This window comes from Humulus lupulus, chromosome 4, assembly GCF_963169125.1.
Source record: "Humulus lupulus chromosome 4, drHumLupu1.1, whole genome shotgun sequence".
Lineage (NCBI taxonomy): Eukaryota > Viridiplantae > Streptophyta > Magnoliopsida > Rosales > Cannabaceae > Humulus > Humulus lupulus.
In genome coordinates, this window is record NC_084796.1 from 238,630,621 (window position 1) to 238,638,957 (window position 8,337).

Consider the following 8,337-nt stretch of genomic DNA (forward strand, 5'->3'; position numbering starts at 1 on the left):
AGACTCTTTTGGCTGGGAATTTAGGAGTTCAACCATTCAGGTTTTTCAACTGATGGATCACTCACAGAAATTTTAAAGATACTGTCATGACTAGTTGGCTGAGACCTATGACAGCTAGAGGATTATGGGGTGTGACTAAGAAGCTGATTCGCCTGAAACATATTCTGAGAAAGTTTAATAGAACAAAAATTGGAGATATTGAGCAACAATTCCATCAAGCAAAGGGCGAATATCAGGTGGCTTTAACTAAAGTTCAAAAATCTCCCTTCGATATCTTTGCTCAGGAAACAGAAAAGGCAGCAGCTATCAATTATAAAATCCACTATGCTAGATATAGGAGCTTCTTGATTCAGCGGAGTAAAGTGACGTGGCTGCAAAAAGGAGACGAGAATACGACTTATTTTCATGCTTGCATCAAAAAAAGGAGAGAGGAGAATTGGATTGTTTCCTTTCTAAATGATAATGGGGACATCATTGATGATTATAATTCAGTTGTACATCATTTTTTAGCTCATTTCAAGAGTTTCATGGGCAGCTCTAGTCTTGCTACTGGGTGTGTTAAAACAAATTGCATGGAAGTTGGGCCTTGTTTGGAGATTGATAAGCAGCTGGATTTAATCAGAGACTTTACTAAGGCTGATGTTAAGAAAGCTATTTTCAGCATTCCGGGTACTAAGACCCCAGGGCTAGATGGGTATAACTCATATTTTTACAAGTTTTTATGGAAGCAAATTGGGGATGAAATCTCAGTGGCTGTGTTGGATTTTTTCAAAACTAGAAGGATGCCTACTGAGATTAATAAAACAGTAATAACCTTGGTCCCTAAAAATGATGCTCCTAGTAGAGCAGTAGACTATCGTCCCATAGCTTGCTGCAACACTCTGTACAAATGCATCTCCAAAATGCTTTGCAGTAGACTTTCAGAAGTTCTACCGTTTATAATCAGTCCTAATCAGGGAGCGTTTATTCGTGGGAGATCATTAGCTCATAACATACTCATCTTTCAGGACTTGATCAAGAACTATAATAGGAAGAACACCTCCCCGAGATGTGTTTTGAAGTTTGACCTGAGTAAGGCTTATGATACAATTGATTGGGTGTTTTTGGAAAGATTGTTGACCTGCTTTAGATTTCCCACCAGGTTTATAAATTGGGTTATGGTTTGCCTCAGGGGTTCCTCATATATTCTTATGTTGAATGAGCGGCTGCAGGGGGGCTTTCAAGGGGTTAAGGGCCTTCGTCAAGGGGACCCAATATCTCCTTTACTGTTCGTTTTAGTAATGGAATATCTGTCTAGGCTGCTTCAATTTGGAGCGATGCAATCTGCCTTTCGGTTCCACCCAATGTGTAAAAGTCTCAAAATCATCAATTTATGCTTTGCTGATGATTTAGTGATTTTTTGCAAAGCAAACTATAACTTTGTTCAGATTATTAAGCAATTGTTTGATGAATTTTGTACCAGTTCGGGTATGAAGGCTAATCTCAACAAGTCTCAAGTTTTCTTTGGTGGCATCTCGGCTCAAGACAAATCTCAGTTACAGGAAGTGCTTCATCTTGAGGAAGGCTCATTCCCTCTCAAATATTTGGGGATCCCTATGTGGCCTACTAAATGGAAAGAGGCTGACTGTGGTGAAATTTTGAAAAAAATTAAGCTCCGACTTCACACTTGGTCTAGTAGACACCTATCTTATGCAGGAAGGGTTCAGCTTATTACCTCTGTTCTTCTTGGGATGCGTAACTATTGGATGAATATCTTTCTATTGCCCCAAAGTGTCATTAAGGAAGTTGACAAGTTATGTATGTGGTTTCTTTGGGGTCACAATGGGACTAGGAGTAATTTCCATCTTACTGCTTGGTCTACAGTGTGTTTGCCGAAAACCCTTGGAGGATTGGGCTTTGGTGAAGGGTCTAAATGGAACAAGGCCATGCTTGGGAAGTATATTTGGGCAATAAACCATCAACAAGAGACTTTGTGGGTCAAATGGATTCATACGGTGTACTTAAAAGGGATTGATTTCTAGCTCTACCAGCTCAAAACAGACACAAGCTGGTATTGGAAGAAACTCTGTCAATTACGTAACTTGTTTGCTCAGGAGGACATTGATAATGCGAGTAGTCATGGGAAGTTTAGGATTGGGCTGTTATATGCTAAGCTTATCCACCAAGATCCGGCCAAGCACCATCAGTTTGTTTGGAATCGATTGAGCATTCCTAAGCATAAATTTATCACTTGGCAAGCTGTTAACTCTAAGCTTTTAACTAGAGATCATCTTATTAGAGTTTCTATGGTTATTGAATCTGTCTCTTGCCCGGTCTGTGAGCTAGCAGCTGAGAACCACAATCATTTGTTTTTTGAGTGCCTTTTTTCTCAGCAGGTGGTTCGGCTGATTCAAGGCTGGGTCCGTTGCAATTGGCCTCTTAGTTTCACGGCTTGGACTGCTTGGATTGAAGATTTGAAGGGGGGTTCTCATGCCTTGCTAGTGGCTGCTGTTTTTTCAGCAACCGTGTATTACCTTTGGCATAATAGGAATATTTGTCATTTTCAGCACTATTCTCTTAGTGTTAACTCTGTCATAGAATTGATCAAAAAAGACATTATGTTTAGACTTAGTTGCTTTAACCATAAGATTGTTAGAGGCATTCAGCTGAGCTACTGATGGTAGTTGTTTTTGTCTGGTTGTTTGTCTGAGTCCTTGGACTTTGCCTTGTTTTTTTCGGCTTGTGATTAATGAAATTCATCTTTCTTGATCAAAAAAAAGAATAAGTAAAAAAAATGAAGAAGAAAAACTTAGGAAAGAATACTAAAAAATATGAAGAAAAAAAACAAAATAAAATAAATGATAAAGGGAAAAAAAACAGATTAATAAATAAAAATGAAAAGAAGAAGAAGAAAAATAATGGAAAATAGAGAGAAAAAGAATATGAATTAAAAAATTAGTAGTAAAAAATGAAAAAAAATGGAAGAAGGAAAAAAAAGAGAAAAAAAATGCATATGTGTGAAAAAAGAAAAAAATAATAAAAGGAAAAAAATAATAAATACAAAAATAACGAAAAGATAGATGAAAAAAATGAAGAAAAAAAAAAGAAAGAAAAAGGTATTGTCCTTTTAATCTAGTTATTAGAAAGGTTAACAAGAGTCTATTTTGAATTGTTTCTAGAGAAAGGTTCATAGATTTGGTTTTCTTTTGGTTTCTTTAGGTTGTTCTCAATTATGAACTAAAAGGCCATAGGCATTTAATTATTTTTATACAAGCATCATGCATATTTTATATTTTATAAGTGCTGGAATCAAATATAGAAAGATAAATGCTAAATGGCACTAGTGGTGATACTACATAAAAATAACATATTATTATTGTAATTTAATATGAGACCACATAATTTAAATTAATAATTAATATTTAGTATAGTTAATCTATGGTGAAGACAATTATGTGGTGTTAGAAAAAATTACTAACTATCAAGACTCATTTATAGTCAAAGTCAAACATGCATATAAGTCTATCTCGAAATCTTAGGAACAAAGACTCTTATTTATCATCATCATCTTCTTCTTCTTCAACCTTTGGATCACATCACATAACAGATTCATATCCACAACATCCACCATCCATCAATGTCTTCATCTTCACCGTCCAATAACTACCCCACGAACCCCCTCCTCTCCACGCGCCGCCCATGGTTGGAGCTCTTCCAACCCATTTCCGCCTTTACCTGCCCTTCGACCTTCGGCGAAGCCACAACCCGCATCAAGCGAAACCTCATCTACTTCCGAGTCAATTACGCCTTGGCTGTAGTGGTACTCCTCTACCTCACCGTCCTGGGGCCCCAGCTTGCTGTCAGCCTTGATTTCATGGTCGTTTATAGCAATAAGGTCCCTTACTGCATCGTCTTTTTCCTTCTTGGCTTTGGCGCTGCATTAGCCCTGGCCTTCATCAGTTCGTGGATTAAAGTGTGCTTGGTCTTGATGATTGCCGCTGCCCTCGTTGTATTACACGCCACCATTAGAAGCATCGAATATTTGTACTTAGACGAGCAAGAAGCCGCCGAGGGTGAGTTGCTTTAGTTCGTTGGGTGTCCCACGTGCGTACCCAAGTTTTAGAAAATCTTGAAACGAAGACCAAACTTGAGAATTGTTTTGCCTATTATCTTGTTTAATTTTTCCCAATTCTGTGTACGTGACGTTTTTTTTAATTCCTGTGTCTTCTGAAAGTATGCATAAGCGTGAGTCAATTAAAATTCACTATTCGTGTATTTAGAGGTTTTTTTTAAAAATATATATATATTGAGATATTAAATAGAAAATCTTTGTTCAACCAGAAGCAAAAAAATGAGTTTGGTAATTATATTATGTTATATATGCTCTATCTTCAATGTGTTTGTATCTATTATCATACTGCTATTATTGTTTTATTTATTTAAGGCTAGTTTTATGCATTTACAAAAATATAACATTAGTTATGAGAATTCTTAATTATATTGGCCCATTTAATTTGGTTTGTTTTCGTGAAAAATAAGTTTTTGGCTAGAATGGGAAGTGCAATTTTAAATTGGAAAAAGAGTGTTGATATTTAGGTGGCGTTTAGGTGCAAAACAAAAATAGAAAGAGAATAGTAATAGTAATGGTAATGGTAATATCAATGAAATGAAATTTTGATTATTTTATTTGGTAAAGACATTGGAATAAGTAATGGAATAGAATAAACTTTATGTTATTTTGACTAAAATACTCTTACTTTACTTTTGTAAATAATTTTTTTATAAATCAAATTATTATTATTTTTTAATATTAGTTTTTATTATATGACCATTTTTTAAATATATTATACTATATTTTATGTATAATAAACACTTTTTTTACTACAAAATTCATAAAAAAATATTTTATTTAGTTTTAATTAATTTTATTTTAGATACCTCGATATTGAAAAAATATATATGGTAGTTCTTTTTAGATAATAAGACAATTTAATTTTAGAAAATAAATAAATATTGTATATATACTTATTGATATCTAATATAAGATATTGTTGACGCGGTTCTTCGCCAACATGTAATTAAAAAAATAAGAGAATGAGATTGACGCTAAGTAATGAACCGAAACAAATTAATGATCTTAAAATGAACTGATGATACGAATACTTTTTTAGGTGGTTCAAAGGTTAAAATCATTTTACTCCACCAGCCAATATTATTGCTATATTTCTGGTATTCTTTACAGGGTGTTTCTTTACACAATAGAATCCAACCCTTTGCAACTCTCAGGGTCTCCATATTTATAGGAGAGGACACCTGGGGGTTGGCAAGGGGGGTCATCCCGTGACCTTCTTACCTATCATGTCACTTCTGTGACATTCATGATTAATTTCTAAAACCTGACAAATGAAGTGTGGTCTAATCAATAGGTAAGGGGATAATGGGCCGCACGGCCCAACCCAGTCGTGGGTGCCTGAACACGCACGTTTATGCAGCGTATCCAAGAATTCAGGGATATATCAGACACGTGATGTCTGATATATGCACTTAAATGCCTATGTAAAAATTTTGACGGCAAAAATACATACCGTTAGTATTTTGGTGCAGTAGTAGGTCCCTGGCCGTTAATTCTAATTGAGAACCTAGTTGGCGGACACATGGTAACATCTAATTGGTGAAATTAAATTTAGTTTATTTAATATATTAAAAATCATTAAAAATTTATTTTTAAAAATATAATTGATTTACAATAATAAAAAATTCAATAAATTAAAATTATAGATAACTAAAAAAATAAATTTTAACTAAGAAATTCTTGAGAACTAAATCTGGAAAAGAAAAAAAAATGGGTTCATCTTCAAGGGCAGACCTCGACTTTTTCTTCTTCCTCCCGTCCTTCTTCTTCTTCTTCTTCCCGTCTTCTTCTTCTTCTTTTCCAGCAGTAGATCTCGACTGCAACCTTGACTATCTAGGCAGAACTTTGATGGCCAGCGACAGACAAGTTCGAAGCTTTGAAGTTCTCAGCGGCGATTTCGAAGCTTTGGGCAGATCTTGATGATGACTGCAACTTCGACTACCTGGGCGAAGCTTTGAAGACCGGCGTCAAACGAGTTCGAAGCTTTGAAGATCTCAACGACGAATTCGACGCTTTGGGCAGATCTGGATGACTGAGACCTTTGACAACAACAGGGACTTCAAGGTTTTTGGCAGATCTGGGCGACTGAGACCTTGGAGAGCAACGACGACTTCGAAGCTTGGGGCAGATCTGGGCGACTGAGACAGCAACAAGATTTGGGGGATGGAGATTTCCGGGTATCTTAATTTCTTCTTTGAAAAAAGTTACTGGGTTTTTTTCTTTTAAAATTGTATTTTGATTTGGGTATTGAAACTTCTAGGATTGTATCAGATTTGAGTATTAATATTTCTAGTTTTGTATTTGATTTGGGTATTTTGTAATGGTATTTTCTGAGGTGTTCTTGAAGAGTTTTTGGTTAATGATTTGGGTCTTCTTAAACTTTGGAGTTGTTTTCTTAAAATTCAATGAAAGGATTATTGATGAAAAATTGTTTGATTCATATCTCTGTGATTTTTTTAGGCTACATGGATTCAAATTTGTAGTATATTACCAGGCTTTGGTGATCTTGAAAACATGATAAAATTGTGTTGATTGTGATATTAAGATATTAATTAATTTTTTATTTTTCAATTGAATTTAGTTTTTACGTTAAAAAAATTTCATTTAGTTAAATTTTCAGTTTTTATTCTTTTGATTTATTTATTTTGATTTTGTTGATTTTTTTATTATTTTAAGTCATTTATATTTTTAAAAATATTTTTTTGTAATGATTTTTAGTATATTAAATAAACTAAATTTAATTTCACCAATTAGATGCTGTCATGTGTCCGCCAACTAGGTTCTCAGTTAGAGTTAACGGTCAGGGACCTACTACTGCAACAAAACATTATCGGTAGGCATTATTGCCGCCAAAAATTTTACATAAGCATTTAAGTGCTACAAAATGAACTACATAAGTATTATTGCCGCAAATAACCCTTTAAAATATAAATTATCTATTTATATAATTACAAAGGGGTGATTAATTAGTAATAGGAGAAGAATGTTGGACGAAACCTCTCTATGTCATAACCTAATTACCATACCATATCTGCTGTATTGCAAAAAATAAACAGAGAGAGACCAGGAATTGAACTCCAAATAACCAATTGTCTTCCGATCACAATTTTTACAAGGGAATGCCTTGATCTCCATAAATAGAAACGAATGAGTGATTTGTGTCAAAACCACACATGGAGATAAATTTCACACATTAGGTTGAGAATATTGATGATTTTTTAACTTTTTATTTATAAACATATAAAATTTTGATCACTAATTTAAGTGCTAAAAAATTTAATTCAGGGACTTAAGTAAAAAAGAATAAAACTAATTATGAATTTTAATTGCTAAAAGAGCCTTATCTAATGTTTTGATTAAAATTTTTTTTTTTTTTAAAACTAATTACTAATTATAATTAAATTTATTTTAAACATAAAAGAAATTTTAAGTGTTTTATAAGGAAACAAAATCTTTTAAATAAATAATATAGTATTAGGTTACAAGTTACTTATTAAAAAAATTTAGTTAATTATTGAATTAATCACAATCATTCAATAACGATGCAATGATTAGAATTAATATAACCATCGATGAGTATATATTTGACGTAATCATTGAGTACGCACTCATTCTATATCTATCTATATGAAGAATAAATCATATAACAAAAGGGGATTCTTATTTGTACAAATAGTACTTAGAACTTGGAACGAGCATGAAGAAATAAACGATACTTCTTTATCTTTTGAGTTGCTCTGCCAGATCGATCGCTCAAGACCTTTGGTCTCTACTCGAACTCAATGAAAAAATTTGATCACATCTTATGGACTCGTTGAGAATGATTCTGATCTAAGTTCAATAACCGGTAATAGATACCAAAAAAAAAAAACTGATAATAGATAGTTTCTATAATTAGTTTTAATTGCTTCAAATATTATTATGGGATGAGGAAAATATTATTTTAAATATATCAAAAGCTTACATAAATAATTACTATATCAAATATAGTAAAATAATTTCAATATGGAATTAATAATTTGAAACTAATCATTAATTTATTAAAATTTGATAGTATAATTAAAAGAAGTACATATTTCTATGATCACTACTCTCAATTTATACTAAGAGACAATTATATATTTATAACTATTTATGCAAAACTATATATGATATTGCAATTATTTTGAGTAAGTAGGCTATAATATTAAACAAACATTTACCTATGTATTTTAAGAAATTACTAA